This window comes from Porites lutea, chromosome 6 (assembly GCF_958299795.1).
Source record: "Porites lutea chromosome 6, jaPorLute2.1, whole genome shotgun sequence".
Classification (NCBI taxonomy): domain Eukaryota; kingdom Metazoa; phylum Cnidaria; class Anthozoa; order Scleractinia; family Poritidae; genus Porites; species Porites lutea.
The window spans coordinates 32692492-32720306 of record NC_133206.1 but is presented as its reverse complement, the minus strand read 5'-3'; the positions used below and the strand labels follow the sequence as shown (position 1 = coordinate 32720306).

General features: G+C 36.2%; 1 long non-coding RNA gene across 1 annotated transcript in view; it reads left to right on the top strand.

Annotated features, from left to right (window-relative positions):
• Window positions 1-14120, top strand: part of LOC140941558 (uncharacterized) — a 42308-nt gene extending 28188 nt beyond the window's left edge. Inside the window, exons 3-4 of the long non-coding RNA XR_012166477.1 lie at window positions 12529-12595; window positions 14056-14120. This is a non-coding gene — a long non-coding RNA (uncharacterized lncRNA). The remainder of the gene's footprint in view (window positions 1-12528; window positions 12596-14055) is intronic.
• Window positions 14121-27815: the final 13695 nt, after the last annotated feature.

The following is a 27815-nucleotide window of genomic DNA, read 5'->3' as shown; positions in this document are numbered from 1 at the left end:
TATTTTGGATTTTACAGATAAAAAGACGCCTAAAGTCGTTCCCGTGAAATGCATTGGTCTACGGAAGCATTACTGAGTTCTATCTGAATTTGGCAAAATAAAGGAAATCGGAAAGATATAGTTTTAAATAAAGTTCCAATGTTTTAATCCGAGATGAAAGTTAATATTCCAAGAAGCTCTTGATCCGATTAAACATTAAATTGCAATGTGTTTCCGAGGTCTCAAAGTTAAAAAAGTTCCAACGGTTATCTATGATTCCCAGGTATAATAAGTTCACTAAGGTCCGGATCCGTGTCCCATCCAAAAGTCGAATTCATGTCGAAAGCGAGTCATCGATCAACGAGGACAATATTTTCGCGATTTCACCGGCAATCGTCAAGGGTACGAGTTGAAATTTACTCGATTTAACCTCCCATCGTCAAGGTGTTTTCGATAAGAAAAGAAAAAAACTGAACTCTAGCTCTGTTCGGCAAAAACTGGCGAACTCCGACCAGAAAAATCTATGCGAAATCCCGTCCCTGCAACCAGACGCTACTAAAAACCTTAAGAAAAAGCTAGACCTAACTTAAAAAGAATCGGCTTATTCTATTCTGCGAAACGAAACGAAACGAAACGAAATATATGGGGGAGAGAAAGAAAATGCTTATTATCCTAAAAACAGTTCAAGGACAACATTTAAAATGTGTTTGGAAGTAATAGTTGACGAAAAATGACGGATTTTTACCGCAAAGTAGTAATTTCACTAGAATGACTATTTTGCGTAATGGCGTTTTTTCTCCTTCATTTAGCAAATATGTGTTTTCGTCCGAGAGAAATTGTGTCCACCAATAAGATGATTAACATTTCGAAGAATCTGGGCGGGGCGTATGGAAAAGCAGGAAGCCGGAATCCGGAACCGGAGCCGGAAACGGAAACGGAACCGGAACCGGAACCCGAACCTAAGAAATAAAACTTGGAGACGTTTCTGTCTTAAGAGTGTCACAAACAATTATTACTCGATCAAGACTTTTCATCCCCACATTATATTTATTTATTGTTATTATATTTTTTACTGTCGCATTTTTTGCGTACGGCGCAAAAGTTTTCTTCGAGAATTTCATATACGCGTGAGCGTTGCAACTTGGGATCATGATTGACATGAGTACTCCTCCCTTTGCCGCCTTTCCCTCACAATGGATGAAACACGGAGCCCTTTTAAGAAATAAGTATCTTAGGCTCAACAGAAGGAAATGAATAACACAGCGGTCTTAAACATGGCTGTTTTTCGCAGTCAATCGGCTTCTGGTTAGTTGTAGTCTCGATCTCTCAAAAATTGCTTGACCTACAGCTGCAGTCACAGTTTATGACTGCTAGGGATAACAGTAGGATGCACTTCCCTTTTTTTTTGCAAGTCACTTTCCGAATGTGAGTATACCTTTGGTATCACAATCACTGTGCTGAAATTTCTCAAAACAATGATAACAGAGGACGCCATCTTGAATTTTATTCCCAGACTGGTATTGGGAACTGGTTTCAGTGCTTCCCAGTTTACCCTGGTCTCAATTTAAGTTCCGGTTCCGGTTCCGGTTCCGGATTCTGGATTCCGGCTTTTCCATACGCCCATCTGGGCACCTCTCATTTTACTGACTGTACTAGAACTTTCACCTTTATTTAGCAAAATGTCAGAAAAAAAATGGGTCCACCAAGTCTATTATTCCGACACTTTTGGTTCGCAGTGAAGTTTAGTGTTTTCCGGCGGGTCATAAAAAATGTATATTTGTAAACATAACTGACATTTACAAAGTTTATCATTATTTAAGTCGTTCCATTAAAAGCTAATACATCATTATCAAAAAGTATCGAAGGAAATTTATAATTTGTTAAGGATTAAAATAGCGGTCCTCAAGCCCCCGTTCTTTGTAATTTGATTAAAGTACTCCAAAAAGTTAACCAAAGTCAACTAACTAATGTTGAATGTATTATGCGGTACATATGGTATGATGTTATTTTTATCAAATCAGTTACCTATTTTTTTGGGATAGATTATTCCCCTTGATTTTATCAGCAGCATTTACTATTTCGATAATCATCTTACTATGCGCACCATTTTTCTTTTACTGCACGGAACTATATTGTATTGAAATAAATCTTGCAAAGAAAATAAATAACCTAGGAAATATAAATATGCGTGCCTCACCTCACCGCCATATCACAAGCTAATATGAAACTTATTTTTGTTGCTGTTGTTGTTGCGAATATTTACTGGGAATAAGGAACAGGGTATAAAGAGGAGCCTATGAAGCGAAAGAGCCTCCATCTCCTGATCGTTAATAGGCCCAATGTCATAGCAAGTTACATTGTTTAGGCCATCTTTAATCCGTGCTACAAAACCCATGGGAGATGGCCTTTCGCATTGTTGAAAATTCAATTGACCAAAACTTGAATACAGGACAAATGTTGTGGATCAGACATGCAAAGAAAGCTCACTACCATGATCAGAGAAGCGGTAACTGAAACTGATGCGGATTAAGATCTAGCTGTAATCAGATGGACGCTCGTAATTGGTTTTACTATTGTTCATAGGCACCACCATACACTTAGCGGTGGCATAGCCTTCACTCACACGTTAGTTCGAATTTATTCAACTCTACATCTCTTTTGAAAATAATGTGTTGCCTGCAAGGCATGGGCAGTCGTAGAATCGAAGTTAGATTTAGTTTTATGCATAGTTCAATTTGACCTGTTACCATGTGTTACGCTGTCTTCACTCTCCTTTAACTTTATTTGTCAATCGAATAGAATCTGTACAGTAACTATTTACTACTCTTTTCAAGATCGGGATTTTCCATATCCCATCATGCTCTTGGGTCTCAGCCCCAGACTTCTATTTGTTTTTTGTGGTCTTTTTTCCAACCACCTAGCTCTTGATCGACCTGATATTGCTAAAATGAGTGGTGCCCAGATTCTTCGAAATATTAATCATTTTATTGGTGGACACAATTTCTTTCAGACGAAAAGGACATTCATGCTAAATGAAGGTGAAAAAATGCCATTTCGCAAAATAGTAATTCTATTGAAATTACTACTTTGTGAAACATATAAAATTCCATAACTATTACTTCCAAACACATTTTAAATGTCTTGAAATGTGTTTAGGATAATAAGGATTTTTTCTCTCTCTCCCATACGTTTCGTTTTGCTTCGTTTCGTTTCGCAGAATAGAATAAGCCAAAACAATCATGATGGAGAAAACCCAAAATAAAAAGAAATAATTTGGCCTAGGTCTGCTAGGTCGCTTCCCGTGACTTGCCAGTATCCTGAAGGATTTCGCTGGTTAACAAGCCGTCCTAACCTTCGAGTGGGAAACTGACAAAAGACAAATTTGGCATGTTCTGAAACGTTGTTCAGAGGAAGCCAATCGATTGAAAATTGATAAAGATTTTGTACAATCCCATTGGTCAGCTTGGATGAAGAAATAATCGGTAAAGATTTTCCGCAATCCTATTGACAAGGTCAACAGTGATAACAGGGACAAGAGTGACAACATCGACAATAGCCAGAAACAGTGAAAAGAGGGACAACAGTAACGATAGGAACAACAGTGAGAACAGTGGCAAGAGGGACAAAAGTGAGAATAGCGACAACAGTAACAACAGGGAGTAGAGTTAGGACAGTGACGATGGTGAGAACAACGACAACAGTGAGAATAGAGATAACAGTGATGACCTTGACCAGAGCGACAACAGTGACAAGAGGGACAAGAGTGACAGCAGTGACAACAGTGACAACAGTGACAACAGCGATATTATTGACAACAGTGAGAACAGCCACAACAGTGACAACAGTCACAATAGTGACAACAGGGACAACAGTGACAGCAGCAACAACATTGACAACAGCAGCAAAAGTGACAACAGTGACACAACAACAGAGACAACAAAGACAAAGGGGACAACTGGGACAATGGTGGCAACAGTCACATTAGGGACAACAGTTACAGTGATGATAACAGGGACAACAACTAGGACAAGAGGGACAACAGTGACAGCAAGGACAACGGTAAAGACAGTGAGAGCAGGAACAGCAGACACAACGGGGATGACATGGACAAAAGGGACACAACCAGCAAATAGTCACAACAGAGAGAACAGGGGCAACAGTGTCAAAACTGATAACAGGAGCAACAGTGACCACAGTGACACTAGGGATGTGTGTATCCTGGGTAGGGGAGCACATATCATTAGAAATATTATGTGTTCTTTCATAGGGGAACACATATTAGTAGTGATATGTGTAATTCCCCTACCTGGGAAACATATATCCCTAGTGATATGTGTTTCTCGGGTAGGGGAACACATAAACTAGAGGAAACACATTTCACTAGGTAGATGAGATTGGAGGAACATATATCATGTGGGAACATATCACTGTGATTTCACAGTAATATGTGTTCCACCATTAGATATGTGTTCCCCCTAACAGATTATCTTTAGTGGAATGTGTTTTCCCAACTTAGGAGCAATTCTTAGTGATATTTGTTCCTGATCTACCTGGAATACACATATCGCTTGTGATATATGTTTCCCTACCCAGGAAACATATTCCACTAGTGAAATGTGTTCCCCTACCCAAGAAACACATATCCCTAGTGATATGTTCCACTGGAAAAACACATATTCAACTGGGAAACGCATATCCCTGGTGAAATGTGTTCCCTACACGAGAAACACATATCCCTGGTGATATGAGTTCTCCTACGCAAGAAACATGTATCCCTTGGGATATATGTCCCCCTACCCATGAAACACATATCACTAGTGGTGTGTTTCCTGGTTAGGGAAACATATCCCTAATGAAATGTGTTTCTCCTACCCAGGAAAACATATTCTTAGTGTTCCCCTACCTAGGAAACAAACATTACTGGTGATATTTGTTTCCCTATCTAGGAAACACATACCACTCTCAATGCTGACATTGATATGGCATTGAGATTTGAAAGAGTGAATCTCTAGAGGGCCTCATTGTATTAAGTGATATTTTTGAGAAACTTAAGGCTTATGAGTTTTGTTGAGCTGGTTAGTTATGGTATTGAATGCCTCTCTCTTTCTAATGCTCATTTATATTATACACCCCCTAAATTAAATAAATACAGCAGGCACTTGTCAGATCATTTATCGTAGTCAGGCCAAGGTGCTTATTCAAATGTGACTGCTAATAATTATTTATGCAAGTATGGTATACTAGAATCAATTGGTCTGTTCTGGAAATTTGTTATTATTTTAGTCAATTAATGATCAGTGAATTAATGAGCTGAAGTACATTTTCAACTTTTCTTTCCAGATCAGATGCCCCAGATTGGATCAAGACTTTAGCAGCCTGGATTTAGTTAGAGATTATCTTCAGTATGGTAAGTGCAGTACATTTTACTTTTTCAAAGTTTCTGTCTCTTTTTGACAGTCACATTGATCATCTATGATAAACGTCCCTGATATGCAAGCTATAGAAACAGCTGTATGCCTTTAGAAAGAGAGGGAATTAGGGAGCTTTACAAACAATGGCTACAACAGCAAAGAGAACGTAAAAAAAAAAAGTTTTGATAAGTACAATGTTTTGGTAAGTCACTCCATGACTATGAAAATGCCTAGTTTTATGTGTTATGGAGGGCATAAGTAAGGAACAACAATTTTTTCTTTCTAAGTACCGTCCCCAAGAAATCAACTCCAGGGAAATTCACTTGCATTTGGCATTCTCATCAAAAGAAATAAATGTACCAAAGTTTGAAAAAATGGTAATTCATTTTCAGGGTTCGTACAGAGTCTTGTATTTTTAAAAAAGCCTTGAAATTTGTCCAGCAATTTTTCAGACCTGGAAAAAGCCTGGAAAATGGTGATAAGGTCTGGAAAAATGGTATAAAGTCTTGATTTTGTATTTGTATTGTATTTTATTATATAGACATGAGTGTTTTACTGGAAAACATACCACCCGTAAAATTCATAAAAACTATATCCGGGACCCGAGTGGTTTATTTTCCATAATCTCACACGTGAGTTTATTGATGACGTAATTTCGGTCATTTTCCTCTATTATTTTATCGATGTCTTTTTGTCTATATAATAAAAAGAACATTACACGGTGGCTTGAAGATATGAATTTTATTTTCTCGTGGCAGAAACAAAATTTTACTCACTCGCTGCGCTCGTTCGTAAAATATTGTTTTGCCACTTGAAAATAAAATACATATCTTCACGCCACCGTGTAATATCCTCTATTTATTTGCCACACATAACACAATTACAGTTACAGAAAGATACAAAAAAGGTAGGAAGAAATGGCAAGGATACCTAAAGGAAACTATAAAGCTTATGTTAATTAGGCCTCCTCAATTACAATTTTTCTAAGATGGCATAAAAATTTCGGTGACGGATACAAAGTATTATTAGATGCAAAATTAAAATAATAGTCAATATTAAGGAAGTTTAGAAATGTTGAATATTAAACAGCTTTTTCTCAACAAAGACTTTTTGTGAGAGTATACTTGTTTAATAATTATTACAAATAAATGACTTAAGTGCTCTTTTAAAGGAAGAAGGGGAGGAAGAGTTGATGATGTTTGTTTTTAAGGTGTTATAAAATTTAGGTCCTTGATAAAATACTGAAAATTGCTTGATTTGAGTACAACAGAAAGGCAGACGAAATTGACAAGGGTTTCTTGTATTACACGAATAAATTTGAATTTGTAAGGTAAATTTACAATGAAATTTTAAAGGTAGAGTATGGTTTTGATAGGAGTACGTTAACAAGCCTAGTTGTACCAAGTATTATCATGAAATTTTAAGATACCAAGATTTTGAAAGATTGGATCAGTATGTGCATCAAAACGAGTTTTAGCTATAGTTCTGATCACTTGTTTCTGTAAAATCTCAAGACGAATAAGGTTAGTTCTGTAAGCAGAGGCCCAACTAAGTTGCAGTAAAAAAACGTAAGGATAAACCAGAGAAAAATATAATGTTCGTAAAAGTTTTGTAGATAAATAGAAACTGGAATTAAGAATAATTCCTATGCATTTAGAAACTTTATTGGCGAGATGTGAGATTTCAGATTTCCAATTTAAATTTTCATCCATGATTACTCTCAACAAAACTGTTTCTTTTACCTAATCAATTTTTTGGCTATTAGTTAAAAGATGAATTGTTTGATGTGTACGCTTTTGGCATGGTTTAAATAGAATAAATGTGTGGATTTTTTGTTTAATGAGAGCCTGTTAACTCTAAACCAAATTGACAACTTATTTAGCTCAGCATTCAGTATTTTTTAGTCAAGCAATCTTTATCCTTGTGAGAGAGAAAAACGTTCATATCATCAGCAAATGATATCAATATTATTGTAATATTGTTGACGTATTGATGATATCATTGTATATGTGTCGAAATTGGTAGAGCATGCAGTATTTGTTCAGGTACATGCACACCTTTCTGAACATGACCTCTACCCCTTGTTGCAATCTGCGTATAGACGAGGTCACAACACAGAAACAGCCTTACTCAAGATATATAATGACATATTAATGGTAATGAATCATCAGGAAGTTTTTCTGCTTGTGTTGTTGGATCTGAGTGCTGCCTTCGATATGGTGGAACATTGTGTTACAATCTCGTCTGAGCAGAAGTTTTGGGATCTGAGGTACAGCACTGGAGTGGTTTGCGTCATACCTATCGGGACATTCTCAGCATGTCTCACTAAGTGGCAAGTGTTCGGAATCTCTACAGTTAAATCAAGGAGTTCCTCAAGGGTCATGTTTAGGGCCGTTACTGTTTACTCTGTATGCCAGTAAACTGTTTGAAGTTGTCAAGAGACACCTGCCTAGTGTTCATGCTTATGCAGATGATACTCGATTATATTTAGCGTTTAAACCTGGCTGTGCCTCAAGTACCGATGATGCAATTGCTGCTATGGAATGGTGTGTAAATGAGATAAGAGCCTGGATGCTGAGTGACAAACTGAAGATCAATGATGGCAAAACAGAGTTTGTAGTACTAGGCACCCGTCAGCAACTACCCAAGGTTCATGTTGACTCACTTGCAGTAGGGGATGCTCAAGTGTCACCTGTTCAGTCGGTCAAGAACTTAGGGACATGGATAGATAGTAACATGAGTCTTCAAGTTAATATCAATAACACGTGTAAAGCAGCGTATTACTACATATTTACAAATGTAAAACGAATAAGAAAGTATTTCAGTAACCAAGCAACCCAGACACTTGTTCATGCCCTAATAATTGAGCCCATTGACTATTGTAATAGTATTCTGTATGAGTTACCAGCTAAACAAATAGCAAAGTTACAACAGCTCCAGAATTCCGCAGCAAGACTTAATTTGATTCCAAGGTTTTGTCACATCTCACTAATTCTGTGTATGCTTCATTGGCTTCCAGTAGAATTTAGGATTCATTTTAAGATTATTATAATTACTTTTAAAGTGATCCATGGACAAGCTCCGGTATATCTACAAGAACTCATTAGCAAAAGGGAGGAAAAGAGATACAATTTAAGATCGTGTGCAATGGGAATCATGCTTCAAACGCCAAGAACTTTAACTAAAAAGCCGTGGGGGAGCATGCTTTTTTTAGCTGCGGCACCTAAACTGTGGAATGGATTACCATCACAAATACGAAATGAGTCCAATTTTCATAGGTTTAAAGGTTTACTTAAGACCCATTTTTTTAGATTAGCTTTTTATTAGGATTTTTTAGTATTATGTATATATTATATTTTTATAGATCCATTGTTTTTTATACAAGACTTTTAGTTATTTTGGATAAGTTATTAATGTCGATAATTTACTTTCATGTAATGCGCATTTGATCATATTTACATGTATACATGTATTTTGCACAATATAAATATTAAATTATTATTATTATTACTGATGTAGAGCAGAACAAACAAAGGCCCATGTAAGCTACATATACAACAAGTGTTTTATAAGTGAAATATGTTTCATGCAAATCTTATTCAATCTCGCCCCTATGTTTGCAGCACATCATGAAAAAATCTTTGTTCCTGACTTTTTTATAGGGACAGGTTCATGGTTCATTGCATGCTCACTAATTAAATTACTTTTTTCCAATTTATTATTTATTCTATCGGTTAATAATCCAACTCACATGTATCTCAGCCTTCTCAGAGTGTATTTCAAAGTAGAAGTGTATTTCAGAGTAACCTGAAGTAGGATGGAGGAGTACTAAAATCACAGAAAAATTAGTAGATTATGCCAACACTACCAACGTTGAATTTATTGTTGACTGAAGGTTTTATTCCATGCAGGGATTTCAATAAGCACCGACTGCCAATGAAACACTTCAGCCACTTTACTCATTAAAGGTGGGCTACTTTTTTCTAGAAAGAAGAAGCAACTAGTTTGAATAACATTGTAAACAAAAAATATATCATAACATCTGAATGAAGATGTAATTATGATGTGTTTTCTTAAAGGCCCACTGATATTACATTATGCTTTAGTTTTGTGAACGCTATATTTCAGTCATTTTTTCACAAGTTTCTTTATAGGTTTACGCAAAATTTGTTTACATGGAAAAGTACGTAATTTCATTTTCATCATTTGTCCATTGCCTCTAGGAATTGATTGCGTGACTGATAAATTGAAAGCTACATTTTCTTCAATGAAAAAATTCGCTCTTTCGTCCTCAAATTTAGTGCCCAGAATGCTGAAAATCGCATTTTAGGGCTTTGGAATTTCAAAGTTTTCTGGGGCAGAACTCTCCCAGACCCCCTTCCCCTCCTAAAAAAGGAGGACTTGTTGATACAGTTGGTTACTCTATTCAAACCTGCTGGCTACTTCAATTTTTATTGAAACCCCTGCCATGGTTGATGAATTTACAGCTATTTGCACATAAGTTGATCAAGTGACTGCCAGGGGAGTGTGCAGATTGGTCCTTTGACAACATATGAGATTTTCGCTGCTGTTGCCGTCATTGATGCTAAAGCTCCCTCTTATGGCTGAATGGGAGTGTGCTCCCTTAATCAGATCATCAAGATGCTATATTCAAATATGGTTGCTAATAAACTATACAATGGAATTTCCCCTACCAGGAACACACATCCTCAGTGATATGTGTTTCTCTACCCAGGAAACACATATCACTAGTGATGTGTTCCCCTACCTGGGAAACAAATAGTACTAGTGATATTTGTTCCCCTATCTAGGAAACACATACCACTCTCGATGCTGATGTTGATATGGTGTAGAGATTTGAAAAAGTGAATCTCTAGAGGGCCTCATTGTATTAAGTGATATTTTTGAGAAATTAAAGGCATATGAGTTTTTGTTGAGCTAGTTAGTTATGGTATTGAATGCCTCTCTCTCTTTAATGCCTGCTCATCTTATGTTATACACCCCCCAAAATTAAATAAATGCACCAGGGGCTTGTCAGGTCATTTATAGTAATCAGGCCAAGGTGCTTATCCAAATGTGGCTGCTAGTAATTATTTTTATTATACATCAGACTCAAAATGAAAAATCTGATTGGTCGAGAGCATTCAATCAATTCACAATAGCTTGTGAACTTGACATGATAAATGCAATATCTGCTGCAGATATTGCATTTATCATGTCAAGTTCAACGTCTGCCTGGTTACAAAGTTCCCTGGAGTGTTCTCCTCAGAAACAGAATGGCTGAATGTCTTCTTTTGCCTATTGTTTAAAAAATGTATAATAAAACAATGATTGAATTCGGTTTTCGCATGATATCATGAATTATCAAAACCTCGTGTCTGTATTATCTGCCTCAGCCTTCGGCTTCGGCAGGTAACACAGACCTCGGTTTTGATAATTCATGATATCATGCTCAACCTCATCCAATAATTGTTTAATGCAAGTATGGTATACTAATACTAATTAATTGGTCTGTTCTGGAAATTGTTATTATTTTAGTCAATTAATGATCAGTGAATTAATGAGCTGAAGTACATTTTCAACTTTTCTTTCCAGATCAGATGCCCCTTGGATCAAGACTTAAGCAGCCTGGATTTAGTTCGAGATTATCTTCAGTATGGTAAGTGCAGTACATTTTACTTTTTCAAAGTTTCTGATTTTTGTTACAGTTATATTGAACATCTTTGAAGGAAAAACCTCCCTGATATACACGCTTGAGATATGCCTTGAGAAAGGAAAGGACACTTATTTTCCAGTAATTAGGGAGCTTTAGCAATGAAGACGGCCACGCATTGAGAACGTCAAAAAAGCAATAGGTTTTGATAAGTACACTGTTTTGATAAGTCACTGCATGACTGCAACGTGAAAATCACATGGAGGAAATAAATAAGCAACAACAAAGTTTTCTTTGTGAGTACTGTCCCCAAGAAATCAACTCCAGGGAAATTCACCTACATTTGACCTTCTCATCGAAAAGGAATAAATTAATGTGCGAGAGTTTGAAAAAATACAAAGTCATTTTTAGGGTTTGTACAGATTCTTGAATTATTGAGAAAGTCTTGAAATTTGCTAAGCAATTTTCCAGCCTTGGTAAAAGTCTGTTAAATGGAGGTAAAGTCTGGAAAAATGGAATAAAGTCATGTCAGAGTTTTTTTTCTTATTTTATTTTATTTTTTTAAGCTATGCTACGACAGGTGCTTTTAAGTGAAATTTGTTTTGTTTTGGTGAAATCCTTTTTCAATATTGCAGCTAAGTTTGCAGCCCATCGTGAAAAAAGCTTTGTTCCTGCCTTTTTTAAGGTCTCTATCGATCACCTATTTTGATAACGTTGAGTCTGGTGAAAAAAAACTGCTGTTTTAGAAAAAAGTCTGGAAAAAGTCTTGATTTTTGGATCCAAATCCAGTATGAACCCTGATTTTAAAATAATGTGACGTTTTCGCTGCCATTGCCGTTGTCGTTGTCAATGCTAAAGCTCCCTCTTATGGCTGAACAGGAGTGTTCTCCCTTAATCAGATCATCAAGATGCTATATTCAAATGTGGCTGCTAATAAACTATATATATGATGGAATTTCCCCTACCAGGACACACATCCTTAGTGACATGAGCTTCTCTACCGAGGAAACACATATCACTAGTGATGTGTTCCCCTACCCGGGAAACAAATATTACTAGTGATATTTGTTTCCCTATCTAGGAAACACATACCACTCTCGATGCTGATGTCGATATGATGTTGAGATTTGAAAAAGCAAATGTCTAGAGGGCCTCATTGTATTAAGTGATATTTTTGAGAAATTAAAGGCATATGAGTTTTGTTGGGCTGGTTAGTTATGGTATTGAATGCCTCTCTCTTTCTAATGCTCATCTTATATTATACGCCCCTCAAATTAAATAAATGCAGCAGGCACTTGTCAGATCATGTCAGATCATTCATAGTAATCAGGCCAAGGTGCTTATTCAAATGTGGCTACTAATAATTATTTATGCAAGTATGGTATACTGGAATTAATTGGTCTTTTCTGGAAATTGTTATTATTTTAGTCAATTAATGATCAGTAAATTAATAAGCTGAAGTAAACTTTCAACTTTTCTTTCCAGATCAGATGCTGCAGATTGGATCAAGACTTAAGCAGCCTGGATTTAGTTAGGGATTATCTTCAGTATGGTAAGTGAAGTACATTTTACTTTTTCAAAGTGTCTGATTTTTGTTAAAGTTATATTGAAAATCTTTGAAGGAGAAACCTCCCTGATATACAAGCTTGAGATATGCCTTGAGAAAGGAAAGGACACTTATTTTCCAGTAATTAGGGAGCTTTAGCAATGAAGACGACCACGCATTGAGAACGTCAAAAAAGCAATAGGTTTTGATAAGTACACTGTTTTGATAAGTCACTGCATGACTACAACGTGAAAATCACATGGAGAAAATGAATAAGCAACAACAAATTTTTGTTTCTGAGTACTGTCCCCAAGAAATTAACTCCAGGGAAATTCACCTACATTTGACCTTCTCATCAAAAAGGAATAAATATGCCAGAGTTTGAAAAAATGCAAAGTCATTTTTAGGGTTGGTACAGATTCTTGAATTATTGAAAAAGTCTTGAAATTGGTTGAGTTTTCCAGCCCTGGAAAAAGTCTGGTAAATGGAGGTAATGTCTGGAAAATGAAATAAAGTTATGTTGGGGTTTTTTTCTTCTTTTATTTTATTTTATTTTTTTAAAAGCTACAACAGGTGCTTCTAAGAGAAATTTGTTTTATTTTGGTGAAATCTTTTTTTAATATTGCACTTAAGTTTGCAGCTCATCATGAAAAAAGCTTTGTTCCTGCCTTTTTTAAGGTCTCTATCGATAACCTATTTTGATAACGTTGAGTCTGGTAAAAAAACTGCTGTTTTGGAAAAAAGTCTGGAAAAAGTCTTGATTTTTGGATCCAAATCCAGTATGAACCCTGATTTTAAAATAATGTGACGTTTTCACTGCCATTGCTGTTGTCGATGCTAAAGCTCCCTCTTATGGCTGAACGGGAGTGTTCTCCCTTAATCAGATCATCAAGATGCTATATTCAAATGTGGCTGCTAATAAACTATATATATGATGGAATTTCCCCTACCAGGACACACATCCTTAGTGACATGAGCTTCTCTACCGAGGAAACACATATCACTAGTGATGTGTTCCCCTACCCAGGAAACAAATATTATTAGTCATATTTGTTCCCCTATCTAGGAAACACATACCACTCTGCTGCTGATGTCGATGTGACATTGAGATTTGAAAAAGCAAATCTCTAGGGGGCCTCATTGTACTAAGTGATATTTTTGAGAAATTAAAGGCATATGAGTTTTGTTTAGGTGGTTAGTTATGGTATTGAATGCCTCTCTCTTTTTAATGCCTGCTCATCTTATGTTATACGCCCCCCCCAAAATTAAATAAATGCACCAGGCGCTTGTCAGGTCATTTATAGTAATAAGGCCAAGGTGCTTATTCAAATGTGGCTGCTACTAATTATCTATGCAAGTATGGTATACTAGAATTAATTGGTCTGTTCTGGAAATTGTTATTATTTTAGTCAATTAATGATCAGTGAATTAATGAGCTGAAGTACATTTTCAACTTTTCTTTCCAGATCAAATGCTACAGATTGGATCAAGACTTTAGCAGCCTGGATTTAGTTAGAGATTATCTTCAGTACAGTAAGTGCAGTACATTTTACTTTTTCAAAGTGTCTGATTTTTGTTAAAGTTATATTGAAAATCTTTGAAGGAAAAACCTCCCTGATATACAAGCTTGAGATATGCCTAAAGAAAGGAAAGGGACACTTATTTTCCAGTAATTAGGAAGCTTTAGCAATGAAGATGACCACGCATTGAGAACGTCAAAAAAGCAATGGGTTTTGATAAGTACACTGTTTTGATAAGTCTCTGCATGACTACGACGTGAAAACCACATGGAGGAAATAGATAAGCAACAACAAAATTTTCTTTCTGAGTATTGTCCCCAAGAAATCAACTCCAGGGAAATTCCCCTGCATTTGGCATTCTCATTGAAAAGGAATAAATGCGCCAGAGTTTGAAAAAATGCAAAGTCATTTTTAGGGTTCGTACAGATTCTTGAATTATTGAAAGTCTTGAAATTTGCTGAGCAATTTTCCAGCCTTGGTAAAAGTCTGGTAAATGGGGTGAAGTCTGGAAAAATGGAATAAAGTCATGTCAGAGTTTTTTTGTTATTTTATTTTTTTAAGCTACGCTGCAACAGGTGCTAATTTGTTTTGTTTTGGTGAAATCTTTTTTCAATATCGCAGCTAAGTTTGCAGCCCATCATGAAAAAAGCTTTGTTCCTGCCTTTTTTAAGGTCTCTATCGATCACCTATTTTGATAACGTTGAGTCTGGTAAAAAAAATGGCTGTTTTGGAAAAAAGTCTGGAAAAAGTCTTGATTTTTGGATCCAAATCCACTATGAACCCTGGTTTTCAAATAATGTGACGTTTTCGCTGCCATTGCCGTTGCCGTTGTCGATGCTAAAGCTCCCTCTTATGGCTGAACGGGAGTATTCTTCCTTAATCAGATCATCAAGATGCTATATTCAAATGTGGCTGCTAATAAACTATGTAATGGAATTTCCCCTACCAGGAACACACATCCTTAGTGATATGTGTTTCTCTACCCAGGAAACACATATCACTAGTGATGTGTTCCCCTACCTAGGAAACAAATATTACTAGTAATATTTGTTCCCCTATCTAGGAAACACATACCACTCTCGATGATGATGTCGATATGATGTTGAGATTTGAAAAAGCAAATGTCTAGAGGGCCTCATTGTATTAAGTGATATTTTTGAGAAATTAAAGGCATAACAGTTTTTTTGAGATGGTTAGTTATGGTATTGAATGCCTCTCCCATTCTAATGCTCATCTTATATTATACGCCCCTCAAATTAAAAAAATGCACCAGGCGCTTGTCAGATCATTTATAGTAATCAGGCCAAGGTGCTTATTCAAGTGTGGCTGCTAATAATTATTTATGCAAGTATGGTATACTAGAATTAATTGGTCTGTTCTGGAAATTGTTATTATTTTAGTCAATTAATGATCAGTGAATTAATGAGCTGAAGTACATTTTCAACTTTTCTTTCCAGATCAGATGCTGCAGATCAAGATCTTGGATCAAGACTTTAGCAGCCTGGATTTAGTTAGAGATTATCTTCAGTATGGTAAGTGCAGTACATTTTACTTTTTCAAAGCTTCTGATTTTTGTTACAGTTATATTGAACATCTTTGAAGGAGAAACCTCCCTGATATTCAAGCTTGAGATATGCCTTGAGAAAGGAAAGGGACACTTTTTTTCCAGTTAACAGGGAGCTTTAGCAATGAAGACGACCACGCATTGAGAATGTCAAAAAAGCAATAGGTTTTGATGAGTACACTGTTTTGATAAGTCTCTGCATGACTATGACATGAAAATGCCTAATTTCATGTGTTATGGAGGAAATAAATAAGCAAGAACAAATTTTTCTTTCTGAGTGTCCCCGAGAAATCAACTCCAGGGAAATTCACCTACATTTGACCTTCTCATCAAAAAGGAATAAATGTGCCAAAGTTTGGAAAAATGCAAAGTCATTTTTAGGGTTCGTACAGATTCTTGAATTATTGAAAGTCTTGAAATTTGCTGAGCAATTTTCCAGCCCTGGAAAAAGTCTGAGAAAAAAAGGAATAAAGTCATGTAAAAGTTTTTTTTTCTTATCTTATTTCATTTTGTCTTTTAAGCTAAGCTACAACAGGTGCTTTTAAGTGAAATTTGTTTTGTGTTGGTGAAATCTTTTTTCAATATTGCAGCTAAGTTTGTACCCCCTCGTGAAAAAAGCTTGGTTCCTGCCTTTTTTAGGGTCTCTATCCATCACCTATTTTGACAACCTTGAGTCTCGTAAAAAAAACTGCTGTTTTGGAAAAAAGTCTGGAAAAAGTCTTGATTTTTGGATCCAAATCCAGTATGAACCCTGATTTTAAAATAATGTGACGTTTTCGCTGCCATTGCTGTTGTCGATGCTAAAGCTCCCTCTTATGGCTGAACAGGAGTGTGCTTCATTAATCAGATCATCAAGATGCTATATTCAAATGTGGCTGCTAATAAATTATATATGCTGGAATTAGGTCTGTTTTGGACATTTATAATCAGTAAAATTAATTAATGAGCTGTAACATAATTATTTTGAACTTTTCTTTCCAGATCAGATGCCCCAGAATGTATCAAGACTTCATGCGCAGCCCAAATTGAGTTAGAGCTTATCTTCAGTACTGTAAGTGCTGTACATTTTACTTTGTAATCCAGCTCTTGAGTGAACCAGATAAGCTGAACTGTAACCTGTGTTTGGTCAAAGTATCGTTAAGCTAATCCAGGGAAAGCTGTACCTAGTTCTTTCTTTTTACGATAATTATTTTATTACTTCACCATCAAGTGTACCACAGCGACTGGAACTACATGTAGAAGTTCATCAATCTTTCTGTTTCCAATAAAGCAGACAAATTAATTCACTTTTTGCAAGCAAACCAAAATACAAAAAAGAGAATTCCATGCTAAACAATAGATCAAAATGATTATTACAGCTTGCTCAACATTAATTTTGTACCACATTTTGATTTGACGTATGATAATTCAAATTGTTTGAACCCAGGATTGGAGATCAATATACAAAAGTTTCCAAAGTAAAATGGTTAAAGATTATGATCATCATGTGGAGTGTTTTCCTTAACAGTCAGGACTCAGCGGTCTGTACTCTTGGCAATTCAGCCGGCAACTAGCATTTCAACCCAAGTCATTGATCATGAATAACAGTGACTTAATCTGATTAAATTTGGCACTTAAATAAGAGCAACTAAATAAGTTTATTCTATCCTTTTTCCTGTTTTAATTAAATTTATAGACATATTAGCACAAAATTGCACTATCAGTGCAGCAGAAACACCTCTGTTTCGCATTAATATTTTGACTACTAAATTCCAGGTTACGTACAATTGTTGGTGAAGTGTTAACTAATGCAAAAATCTTCATGGTTGCTGTTAGTTTTCTCCTGGATTAGCATTAATCTACTTTGTTCAACCGTGTCACAGTTTTTTTTATTTAATCAAAGCCAAGTTCTGCTGAACATAATTATTATGACCAAACTGGTACTAGTATGGATATGCAATCTACAGTACATGCTACCCTTTAAAGTAAAACTGATTGAATGGTTTTGAGGTCAAGAAATTATTGCCTGTCTGACAGAATAACTTTCACAGCAACCTTTAAATTGACCCCAGGTGATGGACCAATTAATAACTGAGGCGTGCTCACTGATGGAAATTATAATCTATTGACCATTGTAAATGCAAATTATTATTATTATTTTTATTGGACTGATTCAGTGTTTCTCAATGGCTGGCTAACTGTCTCAGAAGCTGCTAATTGTCTAACTGACTTGGTGGAATGTTTTAGTGACTCAGTGATTGACTGACAACTTACATGTACATAGCTGCTGTCTGAATGACTAAGGAACTATCAAAATTATTGACGTTATTGGTAGATTGACAATGTGGTGTTCTCTTCATTTCAAAGGAAGAATTTTTTTGCTGGATTGACTGTGTTTCTCAATGGCTAGTATAATGTAACTGCCTCAGAAGCTGTTGACTAACTGACAGTGACTTACATGTATTGATTGACTGATTGCCTCAGCATCAGCTCTATGTTTGACTGATGTAATACTGGACTAACTGACTGTGACTTACATGTATTGATTGACTGGTTGCCTCAGCAGTAGCTGTGTGTCTGACTGATATAATACTGGACTAACTGACAGTGACTTACATGTATTGATTGATTGAGTGCTTCAGCATCAGCTGTGTGTTTGACTGATGTAATACTGGACTAACTGACTGTGACTTACATGTATTGATTGACTGGTTGCCTCAACAGCAGCTGTGTGTCTGACTGATATAATTCTGGACTAACTGACAGTGACTTAAATGTATTGATTGACTGGTTGCCTCAGTAGCAGCAGCTGTGTATCTGACTGATGTAATACTGGACTAACTGACAGTGACTTACATGTATTGATTGACTGATTACCTCAGCAGCAGCTGTGTGTTTGACTGATGTAATACTGGACTAACTGACAGTGACTTACATGTATTGATTGACTGGTTCCCTCAACAGCAGCTGTGTGTCTGACTGATATAATACTGGACTAACTGACAGTGACATACATTTGTTGATTGACTGATTCCCTCAGCAGCAGCTGTGTGATTGACTGATATAATACTGGACTAACTGACAGTGATTTACATTTGTTGATTGACTGATTGCTTCAACAGCAGCTGTGTGTCTGAATGATATAATACTGGACTAACTGACAGTGACTTACATGTTTTTATTGACTGGTTGCCTCAGCAGCAGCTCTGTGTTTGACTGATGTAATACTGGACTACCTGACAGTGACTTACGTGTATTTATTGACTGGTCGCCTCAGCAGCAGCTGAGTGTCTGACTGATATAATACTGGACTAACTGAGAGTGACTTACATGTATTGATTGATTGAGTGCTTCAGCATCAGCTGTGTGTTTGACTGATATAATGCTGGACTAACTGACTGTGACTTACATGTATTGATTGACTGATTACATCAGCAGCAGCTGTGTGATTGACTGATGTAATACTGGGCTAACAGTGACTTACATGTGTTGATTGACTGATTGCGACTTACATGTATTCATTGACTAATTGCTTCAATAGCTGTGCCTCTGACTGATAAAATACTTGACTAACTTGTGGATTTTTGATGTTGTGATTTGTTTACATTGCCTATATGAAAGTCAAGAGAACAAGCGCTCTTACATTTCTCCCTAAGTACGCTCATGTTCAACACTTTTCCGCGTGCGGAGATCGTCCAGTAAATAATCTTTATGTCAAAAGTGATCGGTGAAAGCAGAATCAATTTCCAGTGACAACGTTTGGGCATTTTTCTATTTTTGCTTGCAATTTTTAATAAAAGGGCTTATCGGCTGCCTATCTGTTCATGACCAGTAAAATGGCTAAAGCAGTTCCAGAGAAACTGTGTTCATGCAGCCACCTAACTGATTCATCCCACAGCTGACTGAGTACAAATTCTTCTTACTTTCGGGGGCCGTTGTAATCGCTTCTTCTGAGATATACAGCTGAAAATATTCAAATTACATAATTTTTATATTTTCTTTGAGTTTGTTCCAAAATAAGTATTCTAAAATGATTTTTTGTGTGTGTTTACGGAATGTTGATCACGTGATCAATTAATTTAAAAACCCTATTTCCCATATTAAAACCAATTACAGAAATCAGGTTGTTGCTGACTTACTTGTGTTCTAGAAGAGAGACTGCCTCTAGGTTTTATTCTGACTTAATATGCTGACTGACTATTGAACTGAACTCGCAGCTTGTCTGGACAATTCCCAGTTGCATTATTTTTGTTTGGTTTTTGATATGGTGTAGTCGGTAGATTGCATATCTGTGCTGACTCATAGATTTGTTTTCTGTGAGCTTGTCGAGTGCATTGTTTTTGAAATCTCTCTTGCTCATCCTCAACTCCTCTGAAAAAAGGCGATTCCCCAGCATGCAATAAAGTCTGAGGAATGACTGAATACATTTCATAATGATGATGCACTGCTTCTTGCTGGCTGTTAAGTATTTTAAACATTATAATAATTATACAACCAATCAAATCATCAGCCTGAACTCTGCAGTACAGCATCTTCACTATGAAATTGAACAGTCCTTCCTTAAGACTTTGTTTTATGGGGGGGGGGGGGGGGGGTGGGAGTGGGGGTGGGGGTGGGGGTGGGAGAAGAGGAGTGTTTGTTCTTACGCCAAACTGCAGTCATCAAATTAATCTGCTGTCTTGTTTTTGAGCTTGTTTACCTAACATTCATCACTGCAGCAACTAATCTTCCTATTCTTGAGGGTTATTTTTCAGTTAACGAAAGGAAAGATTCAAAATTCTAAAATTCAATTTCAGTTTTCAGTTTCACTTTAAGCTGGGGTGTTGGTGTTTGTCCGGTTCTTTTTTGTTTCTTGTAACAGAAAATCTTCACGCTAAACAGTTTCCGTAGATAAAAAGTTGCATTTGGCGTGGTTGAACTGGAATTTCAATTTGCACATTTTGATTAACTGCGAATTTGAAAGGTGGTCATCTAAAACCTTAGAACAAAACAGTTAGAGCTTTGACCATGACTCTATGAAAGTGGTTTGGCTGTACTTCTGACAACCATCAAAATGAAAAATAAATTAATTTTGAAACACAACCACATGTAAAACGAACGTTGCCAAAATTTCTGCTGCAGTGTTACTTGCGCTTGACAGTGTTACAATTTCCCAACAAGAATGTGCATGGAACCTTGAGTAATTTGAGGACGCAAATTAAAGTGGGGAGATTTTGAAAACTTGCACTCGTCTTTTTCAGTTCCAGAGTGATCAGCATGTTATTTCTCTTTACTTCTTTGAGTAAATTACCAAGTAGAAGGGTGTTGAAAATAAACATAATTATGATGAGTGGGGAGGCTTTGTCTTGATCAACTGACAAATTCTCAGAAGTGATGGTAAAGAAAATCCGCAGCATTTAGTAAAGAAAATAACATGTTAAAACTTGGGACTGAAAGTTCATAGTAACCTAAAGGCCTTCAGATAAGCGGTTTGTTTTACAATAACTGCAATCCATAAATACATGTCTAAATTGAAATTCTGATTAAAATCAACTCGTATCAAACTCGGAGTCTTTTTTCGGCCGTTATTTAGGCTCGTCACGTAAATTCGTGAAGCCAAAAAACGACCGCGAAGAAGATCATACGCACGTTTGACATCCGATGAAGGAAATAGTAAAGGTTTTTTGTTAGGTTTTTTTCTATGTGCATGTATTTCATGGGATGGCGTTTAATGAGAAACAAACCGCTCACAGAAAAAGTCTGAAGTTTATTTTTTTATGTTTTCCCAACTTTTGGAGCTCAAGCAATCACAACGACAAGGCAGCAACAATGGCACTTGACAGAAGGCTTCACATGCACGCTCGCTTTAATTCTTCTGTACATTTATTGGTATTTGTACGCAAAACAACAACAAAAGTAATCAAAAATTGAAGGTTTTGAGACGAAACACAAACATTTAGCCGTGAAAGATCAAATTCAAAACGCGCGCGTACAAAGTTCAAATTAATAGGTAAATTTAAAGTGTTGAGAAAATTTTAAAAAACAATAACAGAAGGCTTAGCTTTCCTAGCACGCTCACCTTCGTTGTTTTTGCACATTTATTCGCTTTTGTATGCAAAACAAGAAAAGTAATAATAAAAAAAATCAAGGTTTTGAGACGGAAGTTAGCCATGAAATATCAAATTCAAAACGCGCGCGTACAAAGTTCAAATTAATAGGTAAATTTAAAATGCTGAGAAAATTTAAACAGTAACAGAAGGCTTTCCCAGCTCGCTCGCCTTCACTTTTTTGCAAGTTTATTCGCTTTTGTATGCAAAACAACAAGAAAAGTAATGATAAAAAATTCAAGGTTTTGAGACGAAACACAAACATTTAGCGATGAAATATCAAATTCAAAACGCGCGCTTACGAAGTTCAAATTAATAGGTAAATCAGTTAAAATGCTCAGAAAATTTAAACAACAACTGAAGTTCGCATAACTGCTAATTATTTTTTCAAGTGCCGATCTTGCTGCCGTCACTTTCTTGATTGCTTAAAGCTTTATAGTATGTGAAGCAGAACTTGGCTAATTTTTAGGCTCGGACAAAACAGTGAAACATTTCGCGCAGTAACTTTGCACTGTGTTTCTACACATATCACATCACAGTATTAATTTTTGCTTTTGAAAATTTCGGACAAGGCTTTTAGGGGTGGAAACACAGTGTAATTTTAAAGCTGGATTTTAATAGCGGCGTACCACGGGCTTAAGTTTAGTGAGGTCATCAACAACTGAAGTTTTTTAAAATACAAAACTGAAGGTATGAGCACAAAGAATTGGTGAACATACGAACTTATTCTTGTTTTCTCGTCGTAAAGGATTAACACAACACGAGCTGAGCACAACAAAACTAACTTTGTTTTAGTTTATCTTGCTGGTGCTTATGTTGTGTTGAATTCGTAGCGCGGAAGAAGAGTTATAATAAGTGCGTGGTTTTCCTAAAGTTGTGCTTATGCTTTTGTTGTTGATGTCTTTACTAAACTGACGCTTGTGTTCATGTCGTTGGTAAAAACCAGCCTTTACTGCGCGTAATGTTTTACTGTGTCTGAGCCTTAAGGGGGGTTATCTGGTTCACTCAAGTAGTTGGATTACAAAGTAAACAGCACAGGTACTGAAGATAACAGTATTTTATTGAACGAATAAAGCTTGTCTCTGTTGTCCTTGTATTTACAATAAAAAAATACAAAAAAAAAGTAATCTAGCCTCCGCCGTCCCTGCAGGACTGCTTCCACTCCGCTCCGAGTCGGTGTTCATTCTTCTGTCCGCATTTGATATTCCAACTTTAAAATCCTGGTCTATTTTATCTGATCCCTTCATTCAAGCTGGGGGCAGTTGGACACTTAGAAAATTTGGCCGTTTGTCTCCAAGTGGGGAGGGCAGCGTGAAGGAAAGTGAGAGTTTGCTCCTCATGCCCTCAGGGTATCACTCAACTTTGTCACAATACCACACCACATTAATTCTGAATTAAAATTAGCCAAAACAATTTGTAGTGAAAACTATAATTTTGGTTTGAAAGTGCGTGTCTGCAAAGTCAATATATCGTGAAAAATATCCAGAGTCGTGGACAAGAAAAAAGAGGGTGCAAGACAGTGAAACTCAGTCTTCAGTGGGTCTCCGTCATCGATGCCCAGAAAATTGAACAAAGAATCGCGATGGTCTGACCGACCTTCATCCCACAAACTTCACCAAAAAGCACAAGTCAAAAATAATCTCTCCTCTGCGAAGCTACTGATACTGGATTTCTCTCGTCCTAGTTATTGTTTAGTATTTAGTGTTTAGACCTACATTAAAGGAAATTTGAAAGTGAAAATTACGTGGATTGTTTACGCGTCGTTTATTATTGAGGTTATTCTAAAGAGTCGAAATTATCTGAAAGTCATAAAGCGAAAGATTAAGAAGCACAATTTACGCAGTACTGCTACAGTGCCGCGTAAATTGTGCTTTAAATATTTCGTTTTATATCTTAAAATTGGTTGCCCTTATAATCTAATGTTGAATTCGTTTAAATAAGTGCCTCGTAGGTTCGCCGTCAAATTTCGCCAAGCTAAAGGGATTAAAGCGATCTTGCAGATGATTTAAAATTTTGCTTGTTTTGCTTTCCGTAGAAATAATTCGATTAATTCTCGCATTGAAATAAAGGTTTATTTCTACCTTAAGAAATTAGTGCGAAAGAAATGTGATGCTAGTAAAATTTAATGTTTCAGTTCCTTAAACAAATTTGGATTTGATAGCAAGTCTTTAAATCTTTATGTTTTTCTGCTTAATAATTATTTAAACTGTCCTGTCTTTAAGTTCCCACGAGATTCGAAGCTTTAGTCACGATGGTCACGTTAGCCGACTGTACCAGCACTGCGTGACGATCATGACAATAGCCCAAATAGCGTGGAAATACGGTCGTGACTGGAATGGATACTTCAAATCGGGATTCCGATAAATGACTGGAACTAGCCAAATATATAATTTTTAATATAACAAAATGATCTTAACTATATGGTTCCAGGCCTATATCCGAAACCCAAATTTGAAGCATCAATTGAAGTCACCACCGAGAAGGTGCCCTACAGCGTGAAAAGTTAAGACTTAGCAAAAATGTTTATTCTAGCTGTTTACTTAAGGCTATCCGAAATTTAGGTCAAGTTAACCTGATTTTTCACACAGCCCAAGGAAATCTATTCTATGTCCTTCTTAAAAATAAGGATCTAGAGCAGATTACCACAGCTGTCTGATTAATCAAGTATTTCCTTATTTCGAAAATGGTTTAGTATCTAAAGCTGATATTATTAGTCTAACATCAACAGCCATGTTTGTTTGCCCATTGTTTTCAGTTGACCAAAAAACAATAGGTAAAAAAACCAGATGTTGATGTAACCGAAACTTAGTTTGATAAATTTGTTATAATCTGACGCAGGAAAAAGATGAAAATAAAATAAAATTTGGACCTATTTATGAGCGTTGTTTTGTTGTTACGGTTTTAGTTAAATTTTCAGCTAATCAGGTATGAAAAAGATGGAAATGAAATAAATTTGGACCTATTTATGAGCGTTGTTTCGTTTTACGGTTTTAGTTATTTTCAGCTAGTCAAAAAATATCAGTACAAAATTTGGCAATTATGGGAATGATTATATGCTATTTTTGTTTCTGTGCAATATTTTGGAGAGCTATAAATATTGTTAGGAAATGAAAAGCTTTAGGTTTAGAAGAGAAATCCTGAACCAGTTGCTCCCCCATGAGAGAGATTCTTAGTGACTATCAGCTCAATTTGATGTCATTTGTGAAAATCCACCCAAGCCAGACCAATGCCATTCAGTGCTCAGTTCTCTGCCCTCGAATCATCCGTCGACACACCTACTACGTGAGCCGGGGAGCACGTTCTTGCACCCCCGTTTTTCGTCCTCAACAGTGAAACATTCCCAGACATATTGTTTGCAGACAAGCAACTTTCTTGATCGAAATGGTTATTTATTATTTTTCCGGAAAAAGGCGTGGTATTATACCAAAATGAATGAATCCCTAAGAACATGAGAAGCAAACTCTCACCTTCCTTCACGCTGTCCTCCCCACTTGAACAAACAAACGGAACAAACGGCCAAATCTTCCAAGTGTCCAACTGCCCCCAGCATGAATTACAGGATCAGATAAAGTTTCCCAGGATTTCTCAGTTGGAATATCTCAGAGGACATCAGAATTCCCACCTTCTCAGATGCAGAGTTTCCACAGCCCAGCGGGGACGAGGTTGGCTAGATTTTAACATGACCTTTCCCAACTGATGGGCTCCTAATCTTGTGCGTGTGCCACCTGAGGCTGAAATTAAATAAGAACCTAACACTTTAAGTAGTAAATGCAAGCCCATTAGCACTTATTAAACATAATTGCCTTGTATCCTTGGTGTTACAACACAGCGCCCGGAAGGAAAAGGATGTAAAGAGTTAAACTATTACTAATAAATCTAGTCTGTTACTAGTTATATAGTGGCAGATCACTACCCGCAAAGAACGAAATTCTAACCTACACAGCTCCTATAGAGAAAAAAAAATAGGCAAAAAAATCATTTTGTTTAAATCCCTAGCCTGTTTCAGAAAGCAGGAACTTTGTAACACCAAGAAATGAAGACATACACATTATACCTACAGAGAGTTTAACAGAATGTTGTGATGGTGATCAATAGTCTGGAAACCTGGAATGTGTTGAAAGCTTAATTCTTAAACTTTTAAAAGGCATTGCACTAATGCACATCTGAGCAAGAAGTGACATTAACAGACCTAACTTTTCTTTCTAGATTTAGACTAAAAATGCAAGTTTGAGGTACCATGTAGACCAGTGATCACCTTAAACAGTAAAATATATATATATATAACCTGAAAAATAATTATTCTGGGATGGGAGGCAGTGGTTTGTATTAACCTAACATGGTAAATCTATGAATCCATTAGTTATAGGTAAATATTGTGCACTCCTTGGTTTGTTTTGTAGTTGTTTTTCTCCTCTTTGAAAGTGCCTTATTGTTTGAAGGAAAAAATCAAAACTTTCGTTTGTCTGTTGAAAAAGTTGATGGAAAAATGTATTCAAATGAGAATGATTCAATTATGAACAATTTTTGCTGCTTGTGGCTTAATTCAAGCCAATTGGAACTTAATTCGAGGTCTTGAGTGTGCTAATGAGCTTGCTGTATGTTAGGAAATAATATGAAATCCCATTGGCCATTTTCACCATGGCTTCACTTGACTTGCAATACTCCCAGAATTCTCATTACTTTCCCTTACGTTAGCTTATTTAAATCCAGTAATCCCAGCAAGATTAAAACAACAATAGCCTAAACTGACCCTTGAAAAACTACAGGATTCTGGTTGACAGTTGCAGTCATGTGGTGCCATTCTGCAAATGGCTGACTGATTATTGTAAGCAAAGGAAGCATTATTACCAATCAAATCCCACCAAAAAAGAAAAGTGGTCACATTTTAAGAGGAGAAAAAAAATATATATACTTTCCTGATTTCATCCCCCAGATAAATTTATACACTGCATTAATTTGTTTTTCAAAATAAGATAAACTATAAATATTTAATACTGTAGCTAGCTGATTTGTTTTTCAAAATAAATTTGTGACTTCCCCTCAAAACATTTTTGTTACCTTTGAGTTTAAAACGGTTGAACACTTATTTTATAAATTATTATTATTATGCCCACTTTTTAGTCGCTTCCTTTGCTTATAAATCAGTAAAAACACCCTGCTAGGAAGATCAAGATGCCTAAAAGTGGTATTTTTCCCAGATTACTTGTCTAATTAAGTTAATGGGAGATGTAGAAGACAGGTAATGCCTGTGACCTCCTTTAAGATCTTGACAGCAAGGTGTTGATTTTCATTACAATGTCCAGTAATAATTTCTAATAATGAATAAATTAATCAATGTTCCCAACTAGTTATGCCTAGTAATGTTAAACAAGATTCCATTGAGCAGATTAAAAAATAGGTTCAGCAGCTACAGGATTAATTAGAATGATGTCAATTAGAATAGAGACCTTATGTTAATTACTCTACTTGCTGCTGAAAACAGGCAAGTTATTGCTTTTAATGACACAAACTGGTAAATCAAATTATTTTTCCTAAATTGCTGGCCAATTAAACTGATCAGTCATCTAATTCATACTAAAATCTTGTAACTTCAATTTCTGAAAAAAGGCAGTTACTGTAGACTAAAAATAACCCAGATATGAATGCATCCAGCATGTGTCATGGAAACCCTTGCCCAATTTCAGAGTGAGGAATTTTGACTTTCCTGGCCAGCTACCTTATTTAAGACCTGAATTGCGGTGTTCTTCGTCAAGGTGAAAAATGGTAACTAACATAATCAATTTCAGACCCTTGTTACAGAAGGAAAAATACTTATGCTATTTCAGACCCAATTTTTTTTAAAATTATTGTTGTAGAATCAATTCTAAAATAAATACACCCAATTTTACTAATACCTAAAAGGCTAAAAACAAAAACTATGGTGTCGCATAGGCCTATCATTTGTAGCCTTAAGGGAGTACCCCCAGCCCTTGAAATTTCTAGAGGAAGGAAATATATCTGAGAAAACATAATATTTGGTCCAAGCTATTTATGCTTTGGCAACCATCACCTGAATTGACAGATACTAACAGACAAGC